This window comes from Pezoporus occidentalis, unplaced genomic scaffold (assembly GCF_034315485.1).
Source record: "Pezoporus occidentalis ecotype Australia unplaced genomic scaffold, CSIRO_AGI_Poc_V1 ctg21, whole genome shotgun sequence".
In the NCBI taxonomy this organism is placed as follows: Eukaryota; Metazoa; Chordata; class Aves; order Psittaciformes; family Psittacidae; genus Pezoporus; species Pezoporus occidentalis.
The window spans coordinates 1421170-1443598 of NW_026913964.1; the positions used below are offsets into that span (position 1 = coordinate 1421170).

A 22429-nucleotide genomic window follows, 5' to 3' on the forward strand; every position below is an offset into this window, starting at 1 on the left:
AACATGCTGTATGCCAGGCCTCCGAGGGAGCCGAGAACGGCAGCTCACCTCAGGGCAGCACCTCCAGCGTGCGGCGCGGGGCCCTGCCTGTAGGGCGACGGCAGGGCGGATGCTCTGCCTGCCGCGGTAGCTGGAGGGCCGTGCGCTTTCGACGGCAGTAGCCCTGTTCCGCGGCTGGCAGGGGCAGACGAGCGGCGGCTCGCAGGCCCCAGGACAAACGGGCCGTTGAGGTGATCTCCCGGGCCACGCGCCGTGCCTGGGCAGCTTCTGCTGCCCGCCCGCTGGCTACCGGGAAAGCCGCGGCAGCTGTCGGTACCCCCAAGGGCAGACCACCCCTGCCGCCATGGAAAGGGCGGGCTGAGGGGCCTGGGTGGGCAGCAGCCGGCAGGCCTTCCTCTCACCCCGAGAGCGGGGAGCTGAAGAGAGGCCATGGCGGGGCGGGAAGCACAGACACGGCCCCAAAGCCGCACAACGAGATCGCCGCGGCTCCCAGGAGAAGGGGCCCGGAGCGGCGGTCCCACGCCCGTGCGAGGCGGCGGCCCGGCGCCCTCCCCCCTCACAGCCACCCACCGCCGCCTCAGGGACCGCCCCGCGGCCAGGCCGCGGCGGGCGGGCTGTGGCGCCTGAGTGACAGCTCCGCGGCCCACCCGGAGGGCGGTGGCGGCGGGGGCCGCCTATCAAGGGCGGTGGGCGACCGTTGAGCGGCGGGTAGGCGGGGTGTGTGTCCTGGGTGTGTGCTGCGGCCGCCGGCGGGGCGCGCTCCCGCTCCGCTGCGCTCCCCACGCACGCACATTGTCCGGGCGCGGCGGCGGCGGCGGCACAGCGCCCCGGCGCCCCGTGCCAATGCGGGGCGGGCGCGGCACACCGGGGGAGCCTCCGCCACCGCGGTGGAAACTTCACCTCGCCGCCGGGCCGACTCGCGGCTGAAGCCCCCGGCGGGGCCGGGCTGGGCGAGGAGGAGAGGAGAGGAGCGGATCGGCGGGAGGAGGGCGGGGGTAAGGAGGTGAGCCCGGCTGGGGAGCACCTCGTCTTGTTTGATTTTCCTCCGTTGGAAGAAAAAAATAAATATTATTGCTGTGCTTTAAACTTCCGCGCCCCGCTCTTCAGGACGCGCATCCCGCCTGGCGGGGTGGACGAGCCGGTGAGTGACCGCTGGGAACGGGGCTGGAGCTGGAGCTGGGGGAAGGGGGTGGGACGCGCCGTCGGAGGGGCAGCACCCACCGGCTTGGCCGGGACGGGCCGGCAGCGCCGCAGCCACCTGTTACCGGGGCTGCTGCACTCTCTGGGAAGCCTGAACCCCCGCCGTGCCGGGGATGGCCCCCGCCGTTCCCCAGGGAGGTGGCGGCGCTGCCCGCGGTTGTTTGGGGGCGGTGACGCAGACCCACCTGCTCGCCCGCCCGCGCCATGACTCTGCTGCCTGGGCGCTGCCCGCGCCGACCCCAGCCCTGGGCAGGCCGCCGAGACACAGCCTCTACGTCCCCTTTGCCCTGCATCCTCTCTGCCCTCCATCCCCTGCCCTCCTCTTCCTGCACCCCCTTTGCCCTCTTCCTGCCCTCTCCCCGATCCCAAAGCTCGGCCCTCTTTCCTTCTCCCCCTTACTCTCCTGCTCCCCCACATCCCTAAGCTACATCTCTCTCTGCCCCATCTCCCTCCTCTTCCTTGCACTCCCAGTTTGCAGCTCCCTGCAGCTGCCTTCCGTCATTCTCTTGCATCCCTCTTGCCAGCCCTGTGATGCTCCCATTGGAGATGCATTGGACCCCCCAACCTTTGCCAAAGCAAGTGCCAGCTCCCCCAAGTCAGAGCAGCATCAGAGGAGACCTCCCTCAGGGGAGACCAGCTTCATGTCAGTGCCAGCCATCAGCAGGCCAGGGGTGAGGCATGGAGGGGGCATGCAGGTGGCAAGAAGCACAGGTACATGCATCTGTGAGCAAGGTCCCCTAATTTCTGCATGTGTGCATCTCTGCGGAGCTGGTGACACCTCCCTTCCTCCCAGGGATGCTTGCTGCCTGAGCTCTGCAGTGTGCAGAGGCTGCTTGCCTGTGCAAGGGTGTCACAGAGGCCAGGGGTTCAACACCTTCACCCCAGGTTGGGGCGGGTGAATCCGATGGCTCACTTGGCTCATACGGATCGTGGTTGGGGATGCATTTTAATTGCCTCAAGCAGTGAAGCATGCCTGGAGACAAAAGAGCTGATGAGAAATTGGAGAGGACTGGTGAACTCTGGAGTGGCTGGAGAAGTGCTTAGGACAGCTGGAAACAGGATGGTACAGCAGGAATGGCTTGACCCAAGTCAATCCTTGACACTAGTGAAGCCATTGACTATTTCAATTACCTTAGTCATGTCTCTTTAGCCTGTGCTGTGCAAAGTTGCTCCTGGGTAGGTCTTTGAGATGCAGAAGGGGTACAAACTCCTGGTGAGGCTTTGCTGCAGTGTACCCCAGTCTGGTTGGCATGGGTAGGTTGTGTGGGTTGGAGCAGGAACTGATTTTGAACGGAGAAAAGCACATGAGGCTTTGTGTGGGTTCAATTAAAGAGCTGGTAGAGAGCTGTATGGTGGATATTGGTTTCTTCTGGTCAGGACTGTGTTTATGTATTTATCCTTGCAGAGCTCCAAAGTATTTTGGTGATTTGTGTGATCTTCCCAAGTTTGTAACATAGCCATGACTTTGAATCCATGTGTCTAGTCCTTTCCTGATCATCAAAGGTTTTCCCTGTGCGATTAATAACATGCCAACTGCTTCATTTCAGCATCGGGAAGGCTGATGCTGATTGATTTCTCTGTTCAGTCTCTTTGGTGGGTCTGGAAGCTGATGGGTGTTATCACTGCAGAAGTCTGCTTTGGAGTGGCAGCTGTCAGCATGTCTTCTTTTTTTTTGTCTCAGTGAACCTCTTCTTTTAATTAAAAAGAGGTGAAGTATGTATGCTGATACCCTCTGTGTTTACATAAAAATGATCTTGTAATTAGCAATAATTATCTCAGTTTGGGTTATCACTGTAATACTTAAACCAGACTTATGACCTGAGGGACACTTTTCTGGTCCAAAGGTGTTACCCTTGGTGTGGTTCTCTCCAGTGGTGAGTTTGGTTCTTGGCTGCCATCAGTGGTGAAGGTGGATCAACAGTGGCAGTAACCTCAGTTTTTTCTGTCATCAGCCTGGAAAGTAATGGCCACAGTTTCCTCATCGGGTCTGGCGCTGTTTCATGGGGCTCCCTGGCAGACCTGCTGCCAGGTGTGTGGAGATGGCCTACCTTGGTTGCTTTCACCCTATGGTCTGAGGACTCAAGAGGGCTCCTTTGTTGGGCCGGAGAGGGGGGAAAAAAACAGGCTGAAGATCTGCCAATTGACCTTTTCCCTCCCGTAGTTTCCCATAGGAAAAGGCTGCTGGTACTTCGGAAAGCTTTTCCGTGTGATGGTAGAGGTGCTGAGGCATCCTTGTCCACATGGCCATCTTTCACCTAACTTTCCTTTAAGATGAGCAAAGCTAAACTCGAAAAGCGTAAGCATTTGTTTACAGGCTGGAAATGGCATCTACTGCCTCCCCTCCTGCTGCTGGTACACCCTGGATTTACCTTCCTGCTAGGCTGCCCTGGGAGCTCCCCAGGTTTTCTTAGGGGGAAAAAACCTTTATGGAGTGGAAAAGTTGAATATGGGGGAAATAATGAATTAAAACCCAAGGCAAAAAAGTACTGCCTGCAGAGAGGGGTTCCTTGTGGGAGGGTTATGAAGGGAAGCGGTAGAAACATCTTGTCTCTTGTCTTTTGAGATGTGTTATGATGCTGTACTTGGTATAGACAAAGCAAAATGATTGTGCTTCAGCACTCTTTGTTTAATTGTAATTTATTATCAGCTTACTATTTCAACATTTTTGAAGTGTAAACTTAAAAGCAGAGCTTATTAAGCAGCAGATGAAAATGTTGAATGTGTTTGAATTTTACCTGTATTACTCTAATAATATATTCATGAAATTATAGTTGATCAGATCTATAGCTGGTTGAAGACCACAAAAGAGTATTAATCAAATAAATTATTTGACAAATATGGATAAGATTAAACAGGTGGTCTGTTTGCCAACTGCTGTTCAACTGCTCTGCCATAACACATTCCTCTTTCTCTTACCTTTCCCTTCCAGCATTCATTTCATTTTTTCATGGTTTATCTTTTCCTGACTGTCCTCAGTATCTGTTTAAATTCGTTTTTCCTTTCCTTGTATTATCCTTTCTCTTTTGTGTCATGGTTTTCCTTTCATTCTTTTTCTGCCTCTTTCTTCAACCTATTTTCTGTGCTTTTTGAGTCTAAAATTTTCCTCTTTTTCTCCACCTTTTTGGTAGAGATTTTTATTGAACGCTTCACAGCCAGCTCAACTAAACCTGGTATGTGTTTAAACCAGTAAAAACTTAAAACTAAACCCAAACTGCACGCGAGTATGAAGATGTTTGCTCAGTGGTGACGCTTCTCTGACTCCCCTCAGGTTTTCTGGCTGTTGCAGGAAGGGTGTTACTGCAATTCTGGAGTTTTTTCCCAGCTCTCATTTTTGCTTGTGCTCTCCGTATGTCTTTTTTTAAAAGCAAATTTGACTGTATCCTAAGAAAATTACTGGGATCAAATGGCAGACCTTGTATTGTTCATTGGTTGCGTATCTGTGTGCAACCTGCTTCCATCTGCTGCCTGACCAAGCCCAGCCTCCCTGCTGGGCAGTTCTGCTTTCCTCCTGGCATCATGCTTCCTTCCTTCCCCCTGGGGTTACATCCAGGAGGTATCTGTCTTTCAGTAGGGCAAAAAAATTGAGTGCTCTGAAGGTTTTCTGGCTCACCTGTTACTTTCAGAGTCTGTGTGAATGTCAGGTTGATGAGGGTAGGTAGCAAGAGGTGAGTGGGTTATCATGCATGACTGAGCAGTCACAATACTCAACTTAGATCTAGTATTCAAAGATTAAAGTATCAAAAATTAGAGTGCTGTTATGGAGAAAACTTGTTTTTTTTATCCCTGGATAAAATCAAGGGAGGGTATTCCCAAAAACAAGGAAAGGAGTAGAAAACTTTGTATTTTAGGGTAGGAAGTTGCTATGCATCAGCAATAAAGCTCAGGCAGTCCAGAGGAGTGTGATGGGAGTTCTCAGAGTGCATGATTTGCCTCCATTGATGGTTGCAGTGATGTTGCTGCAATGAATGAGCTAAGCTGTGTATGTCGTAGCTGTCTGCTTTAAGTACTGGGAATTATGTGATGATGTCCTCTTGTACCCATAAGGAAAGGTCTCTGCTGTACTGAAGTTAACAGTTACAGTGCTCCTCTGTCTTGTGAAATGTTTTGGATAATGCTCGGGCACACTGACACAGCAAGCAATCCAGGCGGCATGTTGTTGTGAAGCAAAATTGATTGGGAAGGATGAGGCCAAGAGGAATATTCTTTTGCAGTTAATTACTGCAGGGAGAGAGGGAAGCTGTTTGGCTTATACTTGCAGATATCCAGAGGAAAATGCTTCAAGATGATCTGGTTTATTGTGTGTGTTGCCACCTATTTCTTGGCCTGTCTAAAACATGAAACCAGCATTGTTTTATGACCTATTCAAGAAAAACAAAACTTGGTTATCAACTTCTCAGTGCTGGAATATGTTTTTACAGCTTGCTGTGTCTCATGCAAAATGGCCTGAATGCCTACAGAGGGAATAGTTTTTCTGTGCTATCTTAATGTGCAGCCTGCCAGTAGTACCCATCTGACAGCAGCGTGAACAGCTCACCGCTGTGCTGAAAGGTGACTTTGTGGTTAAAGTGCAGGAGCGTGAACTCAGGAGTCCTGACCGCATCTTTGGTCTTGGCTGAACTGGTTGCTTTATCTCACTGGGCTCTCCTCTTCTGCTGACACTGATCCAGCCTATCTGCTAAAAAGGGTAGCACGTCCTGGGTGAGGGGGACTCTGATAATGCAAAACCAGCAGCAGCCAAGGTACTTTCATAATGTAGTGCTGTGGGCCCAATTATACGTGGATTTCTTCTTTTGCATAACTAAACCCATTACAGATCAGACTGCTCATATATAAGTTAAGTTCAAGAGCTGGCGGAGCTGAGTTTAGATGCGCATGTGTGGGAGCAGTAACTTGACAAATACAAAAAAAGAGACTTTGCTGTAATGTCTCTGGGAAGATGCCTGTACATATTCTGCTTCTTTAGCATCCTTTAGAGAACAGCAGATGTAAGGGAGAACCTGTGGCCTGTGAAATGAAGAGGATGTCATCCTCTTAGTGGGAGAAGGAGAAGAGTGAGATCTAAAAAGCTGGGAAGTGGAAGTCAAATGAGAGATGCTGGTTGTCCTCAGTGGGGTCTGCTTTGGGGTGCCCTGTCCTCACTGGGTAAGGTTCTGCAGGAAGAGATGCGAGCAGATCAGTGGAAAAAGGCATTGTGGAGGCTGCTGTTGTGCAAAGTGGAGCGTTGGCTATCCTGCCAGTCCAGGCTGAACTGGAGCATGGCCGGCTGGCAGTGGGAGTGCACAGGATCTGAGAAAAGCAGACTGGTGAAAAACCTTCAAAAGAGAGTTTGGCTGGCAAGTGCTTGTACCCAGACAAGTTGGGATCCTGTTTAGAGGCTTGCTGAGAAGTGAGCTCTGTTCATCAAGCCATTTGTTGGGGTAACAGGTTGCCGTCGTGTAGGCTTGCTACAGTATCACTGTTGAGTCTGCTCTGGCACTCCATGCTGTCTTCAGCAGTTCTGTGGCTTGCATCCAGCTCTTTTCAGCCTGCTCCTGTGTTTAAAATAAACTTTAATGTATGAAACTGAGTCTGCAAATGATGCATTTTGTACCTTGTCCTACCCCAGCTAGGCACTGCAGCAGCCTGAGTGGTTCTCCTAGTGTGGCAGTAGCTCCTGCATTTCTGTAGTGACCATATTATCCATGCTCCTTCCGTGCAACTGGCTTTGCTGATGACATGGGGAACTTAGTTGATGAGGTGTTGGGGAGTTAGAATTCATCCTCCAGAGACAGGAGACAGCTGGGCTTGAGAAACCAGGCTTTGGTTCGTATGATAAATAGGTAAAACATGAAGAAAAGTGTGATAAGTAAATAAAACATCACTTAGAGGTAAATATGGGACAGATGCTGGGTTGTATGTGTGCTGATCCCTTAACTTTTCCATTGTCTTCCCCTGGGTCTGTCTATTGGTGCAGTGGCTTATTTTGGGTCCAGCTGTATTAAGCTCCTGCTGTGGACAGCATGACTCTCTCCTCTATAGCATGCAGACCTAGCAAACGTTGGTGAAAGCAGGACGTACGTTCTGCCTGTGTGCGCATGTGCGCACACATGCCCTTTGCCTCCCTGGCTTGTGTGCAGAGGCTGAATATATAACCTTATAGTGTAACCTTGGTCATGCAAGGTTTCTCCCAGTCTTGTTTCCCCTGGCCTTTTCCTGATTTGCATGATATTGTACAAGGCCAGCCAGCTTTTTCTGGAGGGCTTGTCCCACTTTCCACTCAAGCAGCTTTGGGCAAGTGGTCTGCTCCCTGACCTGCTTCAACAAGCATGTGCTGCCTTCTTGCTATGCTGATGTGGGAGGGAGTATGAGGGTAAGTGCTGTGGAGCTAGGCTGGAGAGGACATTGCTGTGCCGGTTGGTGGTGTGACCTCACATGTGGCAATCAGTGTAGCTGCTGATGGATGAGGAAATACACTTAAATCCCTGCTCTGCTTTCTGCCTCATCATTCTCCTGGGGGATGCAGTGGCTGTGACTTGTACTCAAGTCAGATCTGCTCTTTCTACTTCTGCGAGTACAGATATGTCTTCCATCCTGCTATACTCATTTGCAGCTGACAACTCTGTGGCTATTCTGGTAGTCCCCATGAATTTTGAAACATCAAGGTATTCATTGTCAAAACGCACACACAGGAAAGAAGCGACCACCTTGGCCATGGTGAAGGTGGGAAACAGAGGCACAAGAGAGTCAGACCTAGATCTGATAAAATGCTTCAGCTCCTGCTTTTCCACAGAAGCAAGGAGGCTGTGTGCTGGTGTGGCTCATAGGCACAGGGGCATGTGTAGGGTCTCACTGGATCTGTGGCAGAGCAGGGAGGTGGGTGGATGGAAATCTCATGGCTGATCCCTGTACGAGATGCATCCGGTACAGTTGGTACAATTGTACCATAGTTCCTTATGCAGAAGGGATGAAAGCCACAATATTCACTCCAGAAAGCCACCACAGAAGCAACATCAGGTCATACTTCTGAGAGTGGCTTGCAAAGTCAACACAGACATGTCATCCAGTACTAGATCAGTCTTTGTTCTGATCCCTGCAGTGGCTAAAGAAGTCGGGCACCTAATCAGAGACGTTTTCAAGTGTGGAAAGCATCATCTTCTAAAAATACTGTCCCCTTTTGTATGTCAGGTGGTCATTCAGAGACTGAAGTCATTCCACAAACTAGCAATGTTGACCAAGACTCGAGGAAAGCAAGAAGACAGAGCTGTAGACTGTGCAGGGAGGTAGGGCTGTGTAGAGTGCAGCCTGGGTTTGGTGTGCAGATGGTGGTCTGCATGGATTTGTTGAGCACACACACTGATAGAGACAGTCACAGCCAGTTGATGTTGGACTGGGAGGCCCACCAGCTGGCTGCTTTGTAAATGTTGCCGTTTGCCCTGTTGACCATTTTGACTTGTGGTAGGTGGCTGAGGATAGAGGGTGCTTTGGAGCACACACAGATTTTATAAATCACTGTCAGTGGTTATTTAGAGCTGCAGCAAAGTGCTTTTTGTGAGCATGCTTAACTTTGGCCTCCAAAAGATTGGTTTGCTAGCACCCCCACCACAAACCACAGAATCTCAGGGCTGATCCTAGGCAGAGTGTAGCTCTAAGTCCACTTCAGTCCTCCTGCCATGGGGCTATAGACTGTATCAGCGGTCTTTCAGTGTTAGTCTAATCAGGTAATGTCTTAGTGGGGTGAGAGCAGTTCTCTCCCTGTTCTGTGGCAGACACAAGGAGAATAGAGATAGAAGAAAAATGGTCTTACTTAGCTGATTGCAGCAGCTACTGTCATGGTTTTCTTCTTGAGATCGTTTCCTATCTGCCAGGCCAGGCAAGAATTTGGGCAGTTGTCCTGCAAGGGGGAAAGCTAGGACTTTCAGACCCTGAATAACATTTGTTAAATAATTAGTCATCTGATCGCCACAACTACTGCACCTGATTATCAGCTGCCAGACAAGATGTCCTCTGCTCCACATTTCTTCCACAATGAACACATTAATCTGTACGAGTAAGAGAGAATGCTTCCTCCACATCAGTTTACACCTTTGTTCTTCTTCTGCGGGGTATGTCTCAAGTAGCCACCCTCTTCCAACTTAGAAAGTGTTCAGATCCATCTGATCCTTGTATCTGCTAGGAAGTGAGAAACTGCACTCCAAGTGCCAAGTTCTGTCTGTGGAAGGTGAGTTAGTCCATGAGTTTCTCATTCTTCTTGCTCCTTCCCATAATTTTGCTGCTAGATATTATCACTCTTACCACTCACGGGTAACGTGTCCTTTTCCCAGGTATCTGCTTATAGGCAGGGCAGGGAAAGGAGAGGTGTTATGACCTCTTGTTTTACAGCTGGATTGATGACGAATGGAAATCCATGTTAATAGAAGGAGCCTGGAGAAGAGTTGAGAACAGAAATTGCTGTCCTAGTCTGATGCTTTGACAGCAAGATCGGTTTTCCCCCTCCTTTGGTAAGCGATAAGTGTCAGAAGATTCAGCACCCAAGTATTGATGCGTTGTTAATCTGATTTTCTGATGAGGGAAATGCTTTCTCATCACAGTGAACCCTAAGAAGGTGGGATTTTGTTTTCTTTTATAATTTCAAGCAGGGTTGTCTTGTCTACTGTTTCAATATTTTGGTTATCCAGTCTTAAAAGTAATGTGGGTGGAGGGCTGGAATAGCAGTCCTTTCCGTGTAAGTCTTCTAGGTTGTAAGTGGGGCTTGTATCTGTAGAAGTGGATGTATGTCCCATGGTAAAGTGAGTGCTTTAGCTTGTTGTGGGTTGGAAAAACAGTAAGAAAATTTTGGCAATTGAAAAGAGGTGTTGTACCCCTCTGGATGAGGTTTGATTTAAATACCAGAGGGCTCTATCATCTTAATTTGTGTTGGTGGCAGGTGATTTCAAAGTGAGCCATCTCCCTTCTGGTCACCTGAACCTTGACACATTTTGGGGAAAGATCAAAAACCCAAGATGCAGTTACTTGAGCAGGTCTATAATGATAAAAAAAACTTCTGGGGGAGGGGGAAGGAAGAGAAAAAAGGTAGATTTCTTCAAGAAGCAAAAAACCCCCAACACTTTTTCTCAAAGCAGTTTCCAAGGCACCTAATCTAATCTTTCCAAAACAGTTCTCTGGCAGCCAGGGCTCACATATTTTAGCAAAGCAATGTAGAGAGGAATGTATCGTGACAGTTTAATCTGTTGCTGAAATACAGTCACCTCTGGGGTAATTCAGAGCAGTCATGGAGGGGATGATAAACCTGTTCAGGATGGGAGGTTGCTCAGGTGAAACTGTCAATGGAGGATGCCCATGCAGAGGTATAATTCCTGGAATTTAGCTTCATTGCCTTCCTCCTTTGTCTTTAATGGAGCTGTATCCTGTTCACATCTTCTGATCAGGGCAGTTGTTGTGTCCTTGCTATGGCAGCAAGGGAGGTTTTGGTGATGATTCTCCCAGGCAGGTTGTAGGGAAGACTCTCTGGTAGTGGCCAGCTTTAGTGATGAAATGGATGCAGGAGAAAAAGTAGAGGATTACAGCATGTAAGGTACAGGTCCGTGTGCATTCTAGTCCCTGGCTGGGAACTTCTGAAAGTCCAGGGCAGCTAGCTGGGTATTGTAGTCACCAGTCCATGGGTGACAGCAAACTGAGCTGTGTAAAGCTGGCCTGCAATTTCTACAATTTTTAAAGAGGAAAACAAGGCATTTCACTGAGAGGGTGGTCAGGAATTGGAACAGGCTGCCCAGGGAAGCAGTGCAATACCGTTGCTGGAAGCGTTCAAAAACCATGTAGATTAGGCCCTTAGTGACATGGTTTAGTGATGCAATTGGTAGTCCATTGTAAAGTTTGAACTTGATGATCTTAAAGATTTTTTTCCAGCCTATCTGATTCTATGATAATTGCAGAATGCTTTTGAGAAGGCAAAGGAAAGCCTGTGTGAGTTTGAGAGGAAGATGTATTTTGAAAAGAAAGAGGTGTGTAGTTGCTGCTGTAGCCCTATTTAGGGTTCTCAAGAAGAGCGTTGCCTGAAGTGTGCTCCTCACGGAGAGGTGGGAAGCTGAGTGCCTAGCAGAGGGCTGGGCTTTTTCAGAGCATGCTGCTAAGTATGTGGGTTTTGGCAAGCCCGGCAGTTGCACTGCAACAGAGTTATGAGGTCTTGTTCAAATCCTGCTTAAGTTGGTTGAACTGTGTTGACTGCAGTGACCATGGGCTGGGAGACAGTACAGCATCTCTCGGGTCAGTTCAGGTTTTCATCTCCTTTATTTTAAAGTCTGCATCTACAATGAGTTTATTCAATTCACAGTTTAGAGCAATCTCAGAATAAATCCCAGGGGAGGAGAGAAAGGAAAAACAACAAAAACCCACTCCAAACAAACAAGCCACCACTAACAAAACATACCAAAATAACCAAACAAGTTGTGCTATGGAGCTGGGATGTGACTGGCAGCTGATGCATGGAGGTGGACAACCATCAGTCACACTTTCTCAACACAGCTCTGCGGGGGCAGTGGGAGCAAGTGTCTGTTAGGATTAGGATGCAAAGAGGTAACATTTAAAATCCGAGGCAGAAGCCTTCAAACTCAGTGACAACTGTATTGTGGGATGGAAGAAAAAACCCTGCCACCAGTAAGTCACCCTTTCAGGAGGTAATCTGAACTTCTTGTTTTCTTCTGAACCCTTCAGCTCAGTCCCACTGTGGGCAAATGTCATGCAGTCTCTTCCATGCTTGCTTCTCTCCCCTCCCCCTTGCCGTTTGATTTGAGGGCCCTGTGTAAGTTATTGCTCATTCATCCTATTGCCACAGAAGTTACCCTGCTTGCAGTCCCTGTGTGAGCTTAATTTTCTTGTTTTCTGTAGCACAGGGTCTTCACAAATCTTAGAGTAGCTCCTCAATCTCTTACCTGGCCTAGAAGCACGACAGCTCCATTTAATGTGTGCCATCTACTTTGGCTTCTTGCCCCTAGATTCATTATTTTGCATTTGTCTGCATCAAGCTTCAGTGTTGCCTGCCCCAAAGGATTGTATATCAGAAGTCATGAAAAAGAGAAGAATCCTCAAGGTTGGTCTGCAAATCTTAAGTCTCTTGCTAGAATAAATGTGCACTCAGGGTGCTCTATCCTCTCCTCTGTTGTGTCCTTGCCTAGACCTGCTGCTTGTGTGCATCCGTATCTGTCTGTCGTGAGGCATCTCTTGGTGTGCATGAAGTGAGCTTTGCAGCCTTTCCTGCAAAGGCAATGCTGTTCTCACAGCGCAAAGTATTTGGTGCCTGAGACATCTCCCTCTTTATTCCTGCTGACACAGAGGCAAGTCGAGACCTGCAGCTCTGAGTTCTCTTCAGCTAGCCCCCAAAGTAACCTGGGTATATTTGGAATATTGTTACAGGGAAAATACTGTGAAGTTTTCGTGGTGGTAGATACTTAAGAGCATGGGCCTCTCATCTACAACTTGAAGTGAGCCTTATCTTTGGGCCTTGGGGACTGAAGTGCTTTTATGTTAGGTGAAGTGTGAGAGTCCCTTTCTGAAAAGCTTATGAGCTAAGTGCAAGATGGGGGAGCACCAGGGTGCAATTCACCTGTCCAGATGCTGACATATAATATCCCAGACGCTTACCTGCAGTCCCCCTGTAGAGGCAGCAGAGGAAACAAGCCCTTTCATCCTAATGCAGATAGATACCTGAAACAGGTCAGGCAGATTGTGCCTGTCTCTTATTGATGGTAAAGAGGCTGTGGATGATGGGCTTTCATGGAGACATCTTTCTTGTAGGTGAGATGATTCCCTGTGCCTCTTCCTTTAGTCAATAAGCTACTCTTCATTTTGGTTCCTTTCTGGTCAAGAGCTGCAGCAACTGGAAGACACAGTTAAACACTTCCCAGAAGTGCTTCTAGCAAAAGTGTTAGGATAGAGCTCCAAACCTATCCCAGCTCTGGAGCATTCTAACCAAGTGAAAGGAGTGGGGGTCCTGACCTCGTGCATGTGCCTGAAGAGCAGTCCTGTTGTATTGCAGTGGGGAAAGATTTGAGACCTCTAAACCTGATGCTGAGACAACGGCATGGGGGCTTCACATCGTGGATTAATGGATAATAGCAGAAGGAGTTCTGTGATGCCTCTACAAGGGCAGCGCATCTGTGTGTTCCAGGCTTGATGGGTAAAATCCTTTCTACTAGGGGAAAAAGAGCTTTTACCTAACAACTGAAGTGCTGTTAAATGCTGTAATGGGACTTTGGGGGTTATGGAACCAGTTTCTGTAGTTTTGTATCCCACTTGAGCTGAACCTTTGTGGTTGCTCTGAAGAACTTGGCGTGGTCTGCAGAGAGCAGGTTGGAGGAGACCCAGAGCTGTTCTGGAAAGAACTGGAAAAACAAAGCTGAGCCGACTGGAAGGAATAAAGCCTGGTAGCCCAGGGAGGATTTTCTTGCCTGACTGAGTTTCCCCTTTGATTGGGAGCACTTGTTCAATCACGCCTTTTGCTGGGGAAGAATTAGCCCGATGGCAGAAATGTGATGCCTGGGTGTTTCGGGAGTGAAAAACCTGTCCACAGCAAGAGCTTGCAGAGCTTGAACTCAGCCTTTGAGTCCCTGCGCTGGCAGCTGGTTGCAAGCCTGCTTGCAGGAGAGGGTGCTGTGCCAGGCTCTTTACCCTCTGTCTCATGCCTGTGTAGTCAGCATTAAATCCTAGAACCCCAGAGAAAACCAAGAGTTAGTTTTATACCCCACTTTTTTTTTTGTTACCAAAACTCATACTGTAATTCCCATCAGTTCAGGCACCTATAAAATGGTGGTTAGCTCTGGAAAGGCTCTGGAAGTCTACTATGTACACTACAGTCACTTCAAATTTTGCAATAGCAGGGGATTTATAGGGGGAAAATTTCTGACTGACACTAGGTGGGAAGAACACATAACCATGCTACAGAAAAAAAGTAAAAGCCCCTTCTTACATTACATTATATAGTGCATTTTCCTCACTTCACAACACATCTGATCTCTCCCTGCTGTCTTTCCTGGCTACACGTATCCACCACAAGCATTTTTTATTTTCCTATTTGAAATTCTATGGGACAGAGTGCCCGGGAGAGCATATGAAAACCTTCAGGAGGCTTTTAACTCAGGAAGAAAGGTATAGCAGGGCCTTGTAGTTAAGGGCCACAGCATACATCTTGCTCTGATACTTTCCTGGCTGTCTTTCTGTTCTGAGCTTTGGTAGAATAAATAGTGTCTGTGTTTGAAGAACATCCCAGCAGAGGCATCTGGTACATCATCAGGATGGTGCAGGTTCTTGGCACTTCTGCTGCATGTATCCTCTTGCTGGTCAGCAAGTGCATCGTCAGTGGCACGGAGCAGTGACTGCACACCTGCCCCTTTTGCCTGCTTACCCAAGGTAATTCCTCCTGCTACTCCTTCACATGGCAAAAACAAGTCAGAAAGGCAGAGATATTAACACAGGGTTTTCATTTGCGATACTATACCTGCAGTGCCTTGCTGTGCTCTGTTCATGGGTAAAACACTGAGCCCCATCCACAGTGGCAGTATTGGGCTAGTACCAGCTTTTCTGCTGCAATCCGCCTGCTGCTGCTCGGGTATGCTCTGGCAAAACTGGTTTTTACTTGTTTTTTGCCACCAATGGTACACTTGCTGCCTTGTCAACAGGAGACAGTTCGTAAATCTGGGAGGTATGCAGTGTTGCCACTCTGCTGTTTGCTCTAATGGTTTACCAACCCCATTTATGGGTCTTTGGAAGCTGGTGGGAGAAACTGGGGTCATCGGGCTCTTTCACAAAGTTGTTGTAACTATATGACCTTCCTAACTGATTTCCCTCATTCACTCATAAAACGTATGTATACCGAAACCTAGGCAGACAAGGCTGTATCAAGCCTCTAGGCATGGGAGATTGTGTAATACAGTAAAGTCGCATATCATGTCCAGGGCAGAGCTAGCCTTGTTGCACCAAGAATTTCCTTCAGCTTTTCCCTTTAGGGTGGGAAGACAACTCCTATTGCAGGGAGTCCCAGGTTCCTCCTGTACTCCACCAAAGGCTGCTTGGGTGTCTGATTCAGCTCTGCAAATAGTGCCTAGTAGCTTCAAACTGGATGTGAGGCCAGCATTATTTCCCTTGTGAAGGCTAAAGCAAGGGAGGGAATTTAAAGCAACTTGTCTTAGCCTGAGTCAGCATTATGGAGTTGCGAGCATGTCTCTGTAGAGCCTAGTGAAAGGTCCCTGGCTTATCTGACTTGATATTTTGCTGGTTGCACAACTTGCACATCCCATAGATGCAAACATTTTCCTGGGGATGGCCCGGTTGCCCAAGGAGGGTGTTTGTTCAGATTCTCATGCTTTGCAATTAATATAAGCTTGCAATTAATACAAGCCTCTCAACTCTGTGTGAGAGAAAGAAGGGGGAAGTGGTGCTAGGTGGTGGTTTGGGTTTTTTTCCCTCTTCCTGTTGGTGTTCCTCACCAGCTGGCTACTTTGAAAGGAGCATGTTGTGGTTTTTTCCTTAAAAAGCAACATGTTGCTGCAAATTCAGCTTTGGAGAGGTGGGAGCTTTTGTCTGCTGTTGTGTGCAAGGCAAGGTTTGTAGTGCTGGTGTACCCAGCCTGCGAGCTGGGTCTGGTTTAAGTGGATGCCTGCCCAGCTGAGTTGCATGGTCCTTCTTCCTTGCTGCATTCCCACACTTGCCTAGTGGTGGCTGGGAGATGCTAGACCTGCCTTTCTCCTTCGTATCATTGCCCAGACTGTGCAAAAGCAGCGAAGCTTACACCACAGCCTGATGTCAAAGGAATCTGAACCTGGTGCATTGCAAGTAACTATTTTTTCTCTGCCTTGTTCAGCTAAGGCCATGTTATCTCAAGGGCTGTATGAAGTGCGCTTGTCCCAGCTGTGCCAGGCACTGACACAGCTCACAGAGATACTCATGCACATTCTCGTCTGAGTTACTGGATGAAAAATTGCTCCTTCAGAGGGTAAATTTCCTCCATTTTAGTACAGGTTCAAAACCAAGGTATCTAGTTTAGGAGAGCACACTTCATCTTTAGGTACAGCAGCAAAGCTTTGAGTAAACCTCATGAAGTCTGCGGTTCATTGTTTTCCAGAGTACTCTCTAAACATGCTCTTCAGAGAGCATTGATTCCTTTGGTGCTGTAGAACAAAGGAAACGCTTGAAGTGGTGTGGAGGAGTCGTCACCCTATAAAACTCAACCTGGGCCACCGGCTGTGTGTTTCACAGTGAACTCAGCCAGTCACATCGGTGTTTTCTTCAGAGCTTGCAGCCAAATGGAAGTCTTTTAAGGAGGAAAAGGGGAAAGCCAACTACATGAATTTTGGTACCTGATCAGGGTTTTGACTGTTAGTTTAAGTCAGATTTCCTATTTGAGTTGACATAGCATATCCTGAGTTTGATCAAAAAATATGTGGACGTAAAGGCAAATGAAGCCTGTGGAATGGCAGCCACCGCTTGGAACAGCTTCTTTATGGTAGATACCTGTTTGGGTATGAAATGTTATCTTCAGTTTTCTTCAGTTTTCAGAAGTAAGTCTTCAGTCTTCAGAAGTAAGACTTCTTTCAGAGGCTTACACCCTCTTGGTCTTCTCTTAGGTGTGCAGGTGAAAGGCAAAAAATATTATATGAGGTGATAAAATATTTGTGTTTAGCAGGGGTTTGGGTCCAGATCCTAGACTTTAATCAGCCTCTGACAGAGGGAATTAATTTAAAATGAGACAACCTTTACCCAAGATTTTAAGGATGGATTGTGAGGGTAAGTTGACAAACTCCAGCTTTCAGAGCTCAGTGCTTTCTTTGCTGTGTACTCCTCCAGTACCAGCTATATCATGCTGTGGCCTTGAAGGTTCACTGTAGGGACACACGTGGTCCTCAGGGAGATGTTTTCTGAAAACAAGAGGATTTGAAGGGAGAAATCAAGCAGTGGTTTATTTCCAGTTAAGTGTGAATGATGTCCAAGAGCGAGAAACTGCTGTGTGTGCCTTATGAGCCCTGGGAAACAACACTGGTGAGTTCCACTGCTGTCAGATGAAGCAGGGAGGCTTTATCAGCCCATCGCCTCTTTCCAAAATCTCACTGGTGGCTTGTCTCTCCACCAGGCTCTTGTGAAGGCACGTGATCATGTTTGAGATCTTGCAATACTGGCAGGACTGTGAACATTCAGAGTTCAAGTTTAATCTCTGAATTTATTGTCCCAGGGAAGGAGAATTTTGTGATTTGAGGATAAATGAACCCATAAAGTAGAGCCCCTGACTGTAGATACTGCGGTGGTTCTCTGCTCCTGTTAAGGAAGAGAGCAAAATCAAACAAAAAACAACCCACCACCAAAACCTGACAGAGCTGCTTGTTTTAAAGTGAAGACTTTCTGTGGTAGTTCTAGTGACTGTTTCCTCAGGGGAATCATTTCCATATCTTATGAGTAATTTCTGAGTCCAACTTGAAGCTCACAAGGCAGAGCATGTCGTGACAAGAGCTAGAAAGTTTGCATCATCAGATGAGACTGGATCATTTTCTAGCAGTGCTGGTTCACATCATCTCTCTGTTTTCCTGCTTGCTTTTTCCTAACCACTGGAGAGGGAGAAAAAAAAACAAGCCGGGGGGGGGGGAAACCCCCTAACAGCCTTTAGTATTACCCAAACACTCTTGCAGTCTTGTATAGTCAGCAAAGGCATCATGGACAGATTTTCTGAGTATGGGTGAGCAGAATTTGAGAGGAACCCCAGAACACATCGTGCCCAGACTCCTACCACTTGAACAGTGACTTCATAGCTCTTGCAGTTTATTTTTATAGTAACAGACCAATAAAAGCCTGAAGGTGTGAAAAGCAATGCAGCCACCAGTCTGAGCCAGCGTGTAGACTGTGGTCTTCTGGTGCACATCCCATCTCTGTCCCATCAGCTCTGCCTGGAGCCTTTTTGGTGTGGTATTTGCCATAGCTTGAGAGATGGGTTTTGGTGCCCTGAAGTCCGCTTTTGAACCCCCTTTACAGTAATCACGGCTTAAGTATCAGGTCTGGTGTCTTTGCTGATGTTTTGTGAGGGCAGATGCTGACCACAGTGGTAACCAATAGAATAAAATGTCAAGGCTGGTTTGCTGGTGGCTGAGGGCGATGGCAAAGGGTGATAGCATGAAGTGCTCCCAGCAATTGGTTATTTGCAGGGTGATGTAGGTCATATAACAGATCTTCCCATCCCTGCAGTCTAATAGGATGTAGAAAATATAATTATTTTCATTATATTATTGTTACACGCTGGGGGATTTCAGGCAGATGCTTGGATTTTTCCCAGTGGGCTGAAGGGATGTTCAGGTTTTGTTTTATTTATTATATTTCAAGCTACAGTCAAAGAACCATGAGTCAGCTTGATCTTTGCAGCAGTTCCTCCACTGTTATTCCCAAGAATTGTCTAAGATGCCTGCACCTCCACTAGGATGGGTGAACCCAGAGGCTGCTATATAACATATGCAGGATTATTTTTGTCACCCCCCCTTGCAGAAACTCCTTAGGGAGGCTCTGTGTGTCCTTAGGAGCCAGTGGTAGGAGAAAGGAGGGGGGGGATGTTTTGTGCCTCTTAGCAGAGGGTCCTGGGAAGACACTCAGCTGCTGTTCCCAGGAACAAGTTCTCTGTGTCAGGAGCCCACCAGTGCCATGTGCAAAGCCTCATGGCAGCCAGATCTCCAGGGAGGAGGAAACAATGTAGTCACCTCCTTTCTTCTTCTGCTATGATTGCTGACTTTCATAGCTGCTCTGTGGGCATTCTCTGTGCCTCCTGGCTGAGTGAAGGTGTATTTTAACCCTTCCTTTTCCAGGAAATGTCAGTCTACCTTGCTGTTCTTGTCAAGATGCTGAGAGAGGTAAGTGGGCTAAGACTGAAAACTAAAATAGACCAAGTGAGTTCTCAGTGTTGATTATCTTGGCTTCAGTGGCTTCACTACAGGGAAGCTGGTTTTTACCTTTTCCTTAACATGATCCTTTGAGGTCAGATCTTGGTTTTGGGGTTTGCATGTTTGGTCTGACTCGTCAGCTTGGGCTGTCCTCTCCCTTACTTTGGGAAACTAAAAAAGTCTTACACCTTGTCCATACTGCATGCACACAGTGACTTAGAGCTGTCAGAAGTCAGCTTTGGAATTCTGAATTTTCCTTTTGTGGTTACGTTTTTTTCAGGCCAGATGCAGAACTGTTTGCATGGGCCTTATAAAGTCCAAGAATAAATCCAATGAACACTGCTGTGTCTCTGCAATGTGTCCTTCACCATCACTGCAGAGTTGTGCTTGGACAGCAGGGTCACAAAGTCTGAAAGGCTAGTGAGAGATGGCTGGACCCCAAGGAAGAAAATGGGATGCCTGGTAAAAAGAAGTGATGCTTATAGTTTAGGGACCTCATTGCTGCAGGGTGTTAGGGCAGTTGGTGCCTTCAGAACATAAAGATTTGGGTGTTGTATGGACAGCAGGAAATCCAGAGTTAAAAAGAAAGAAATTCTCCAAAGTGGAAACTTTGCTGTAGGAGCTCCCTGGTTTTATTTTTGCAGATCCTCTGGCAGGATGAGACCCTGCCCTGGGACCAAAGATGGCTTCCACTGGAAAGAGTGAAAGAAAGTTTAAGGCTATGTGAGGATCCCCTACGTCTTTGATGCCCAGCTGCCACTTAACACTGCCCAAATGAAGTTATGTTACAGTATTTACAGTGCGTTACAGTTCAAAGTTCAAAAGTCCCTTCTTACTTTCTTTTGTTGTTTTGTTGTTTTTTTTCCCTCTCCAACATGTGTGACTTTTTCTTGCTGCTGCTTCGTAGGTTTTGCCTGAAGTTTGCTGTGCAGAGATTGGTCTGTGGTGGAGGTGCATTGCCGTGCCTGCCAAAAGGCTGTTTCATCTTGAGGAGCACCTGATGTTGGAGTGATGTGGGCTGATGTTGCCCCATTTTACTTTCCCCAAACTGTGACTATTCTGGTGCATGCCACAAATGTTTTGGGCTGTATTTTGCATCGTCTCTTTCTTCATATACTCTCAGAAACCAGGTGCTGCAGAGCAAGGTGAAATCCTGTCTGTAGGTGTTTTAAGTACCAGCTGTGTCTAGTCACCAGGTACCTGTGAGAATGCTACCAGCTGTGGCCAGGTGCTGGTCTCTGGCTGACTAGTCCTACTAAAGACATTCTTTCTCTGTTTAGAGACTTGAAGATTTTCTTCTTTCTGTTTGCAGTTGGTAGCTCATGTCCAAGCTTTCTTGTATCTTCTGGTCCGTTCACTTAATGAACACTCTTGGTTGTTTTTTCCACAGTGAGTGGAAGTGTGGCCCTTCTCTGGGCTTGCTCCAACAGATTCACATCCTTCTTGTGTTGGGGGCCCCAGAACTGCACACAATACTCCAGGTGAGGTCTCACGAGAGCAGAGTAAAGGGGCAGGATCACCTCCTTCGACCTGCTGGTCACGCTCCTTTTGATGCAGCCCAGGATACGGTTGGCTTTCTGAGCTGTGAGGGCACACTGAAGCCAGCTCATGTTCATTTTCTCATTGACCAACACCCCCAAGTCCTTCTCCGCAGGGCTGCTCTGAATCTCTTCTCTGCCCAGCCAGTAGCTGCCTGGGATTGCTCCAACCCAGGTTTAGGACCTTGCACTTGTCATGGTTAAACTTCATGAGGCTGGCATCAGCCCACCTCACAAGCGTGTCGAGGTCCCTCTGGATGGCATTCCTTCCCTCCAGCTTATCAACCAAACCACACAGCTTGGTGTCATTGGCAAACTTGCTGAGGGCGCACTCAATCCCACTGTCCATGTCAGCGACAAAGATGTTGAACAAGACTGGTCCCAACACCGATCCCTGAGGGACACCACTTGTTACCCGTCTCCAATTGGACACCAAGCCATTGACCATAACTCTTCTGAGTGTGACCATCCAGCCAGTTCCTTATTCACCAACTAGTCCATTCATCAAATCCATACCTGCAATTTAGAGACAATGATGTCATGCATGCCTTACACAAATCCAGGCAGATGATGTCAGCTGCCTTTCCTCTATCCACAAATGCTGTAACCCCACTGTAGAAGGCCAGGCCATCAAATTGGTCAGGCAGGATTTCCCCTTAGTTAAGCCATGTTGGCTGCTGCCGATCGCCTCCTTATTGTCCATGCACCTTAGCATAGCTTCCAGGATAATCTGCTCCATGATTTTGCCAGGCAGCAAGGTGAGCCTGTAGTTCCCTGGGTCTTCCTTTTTCTGTTTATAAAAATGGGGGTTATGTTTCCCCCTTTCCAGTCATCAGGAACTTCACTGGACTGCCACGACTTGTCAAATACAATGGATAATGGTGTGGCAACTTCATCTGTCAGTTCCCTCAGGACCCACAGATGTGAGGTGCAGTTACACCTAACCTTGAGGCATTTATCAGAGGGACCTCATGTGCTCTGCTGCTCTCAGAGGCTTTGCTTATTTGTTAATCATCTCACACAGGCTTGGTGTCTCGCTTTTCTGTGGTTTCTTTTCAGCTCTACTGTGCCTGTGGACACTGGCTGCGAGCCCACCCAAATCCTGCATGTCATTGCTGTTGTGGGCTTGCAAGGAAGCTCTGGAAGAACCCCCCCCCTGCTTCTGCTGACTGTGCAGGTCTGCCAGCAGATGCTGGGGGCTGTGATGGTGGTGATGTGGTAGGTCTCCTGCTGTCCCCTGCATAATCAACTGCAGCCAGTGATGAGATGCACAGTCCTGTGGCAAAAGCTCAAACATGAGGGATCAGAAATCCCCAGCTTCACCAATAAGTTTCCTGTGTGACCATCAGCGAGTCAATTGCTGTGGGTTCCTCATTGCTGGGTGGAGTTACTATTTCCTTGATCTGCTGCACTGTGTGTTCCTGGGGAGTGGGGTGTATGAACCTGTGTGGGGGCTACACAGAGTTGAAGGAGCCTTTCTTCTGCATCCATGCTGTGGTGCCTGCAAGACAGGGAAGAGGAGTCCCTGTGCACTGTCTTTTTGTTGTTCAAGGGAGAGTCCTCCCTTTTCAGTATGGACAGCTGTAATGTATACATCTTCAGTCTGATTTGCAGCAGCTCTGTGCTGTGACAGTGATGCATTTAAATAACCCACCCACAACAACATTGTTTGGGTTTTGTTTTTTTTCTTTAAATCCAGACTGCTGCAGAGGGAGGGGACATGAGCTTCACGTTAACAAGCCTGTTGTGGCTGAGATTCAGCACAAGCAGCAAAGTGACGTTTGTGTAATCCAGGACCCAAACTTAACAAAGTCT

The 22429-nt window shown here is 48.0% G+C and overlaps 1 protein-coding gene across 2 annotated transcripts in view; it reads left to right on the forward strand.

Moving 5' to 3' along the window:
* Positions 1-729: 729 nt before the first annotated feature.
* Positions 730-22429, forward strand: part of HRAS (HRas proto-oncogene, GTPase) — a 42572-nt gene continuing 20872 nt past the window's right edge. For both annotated transcript variants that reach the window (XM_062619147.1, XM_062619148.1), the window contains exon 1: positions 730-1141. The gene's annotated coding sequence lies outside the window, so the exon portion shown is untranslated. The remainder of the gene's footprint in view (positions 1142-22429) is intronic.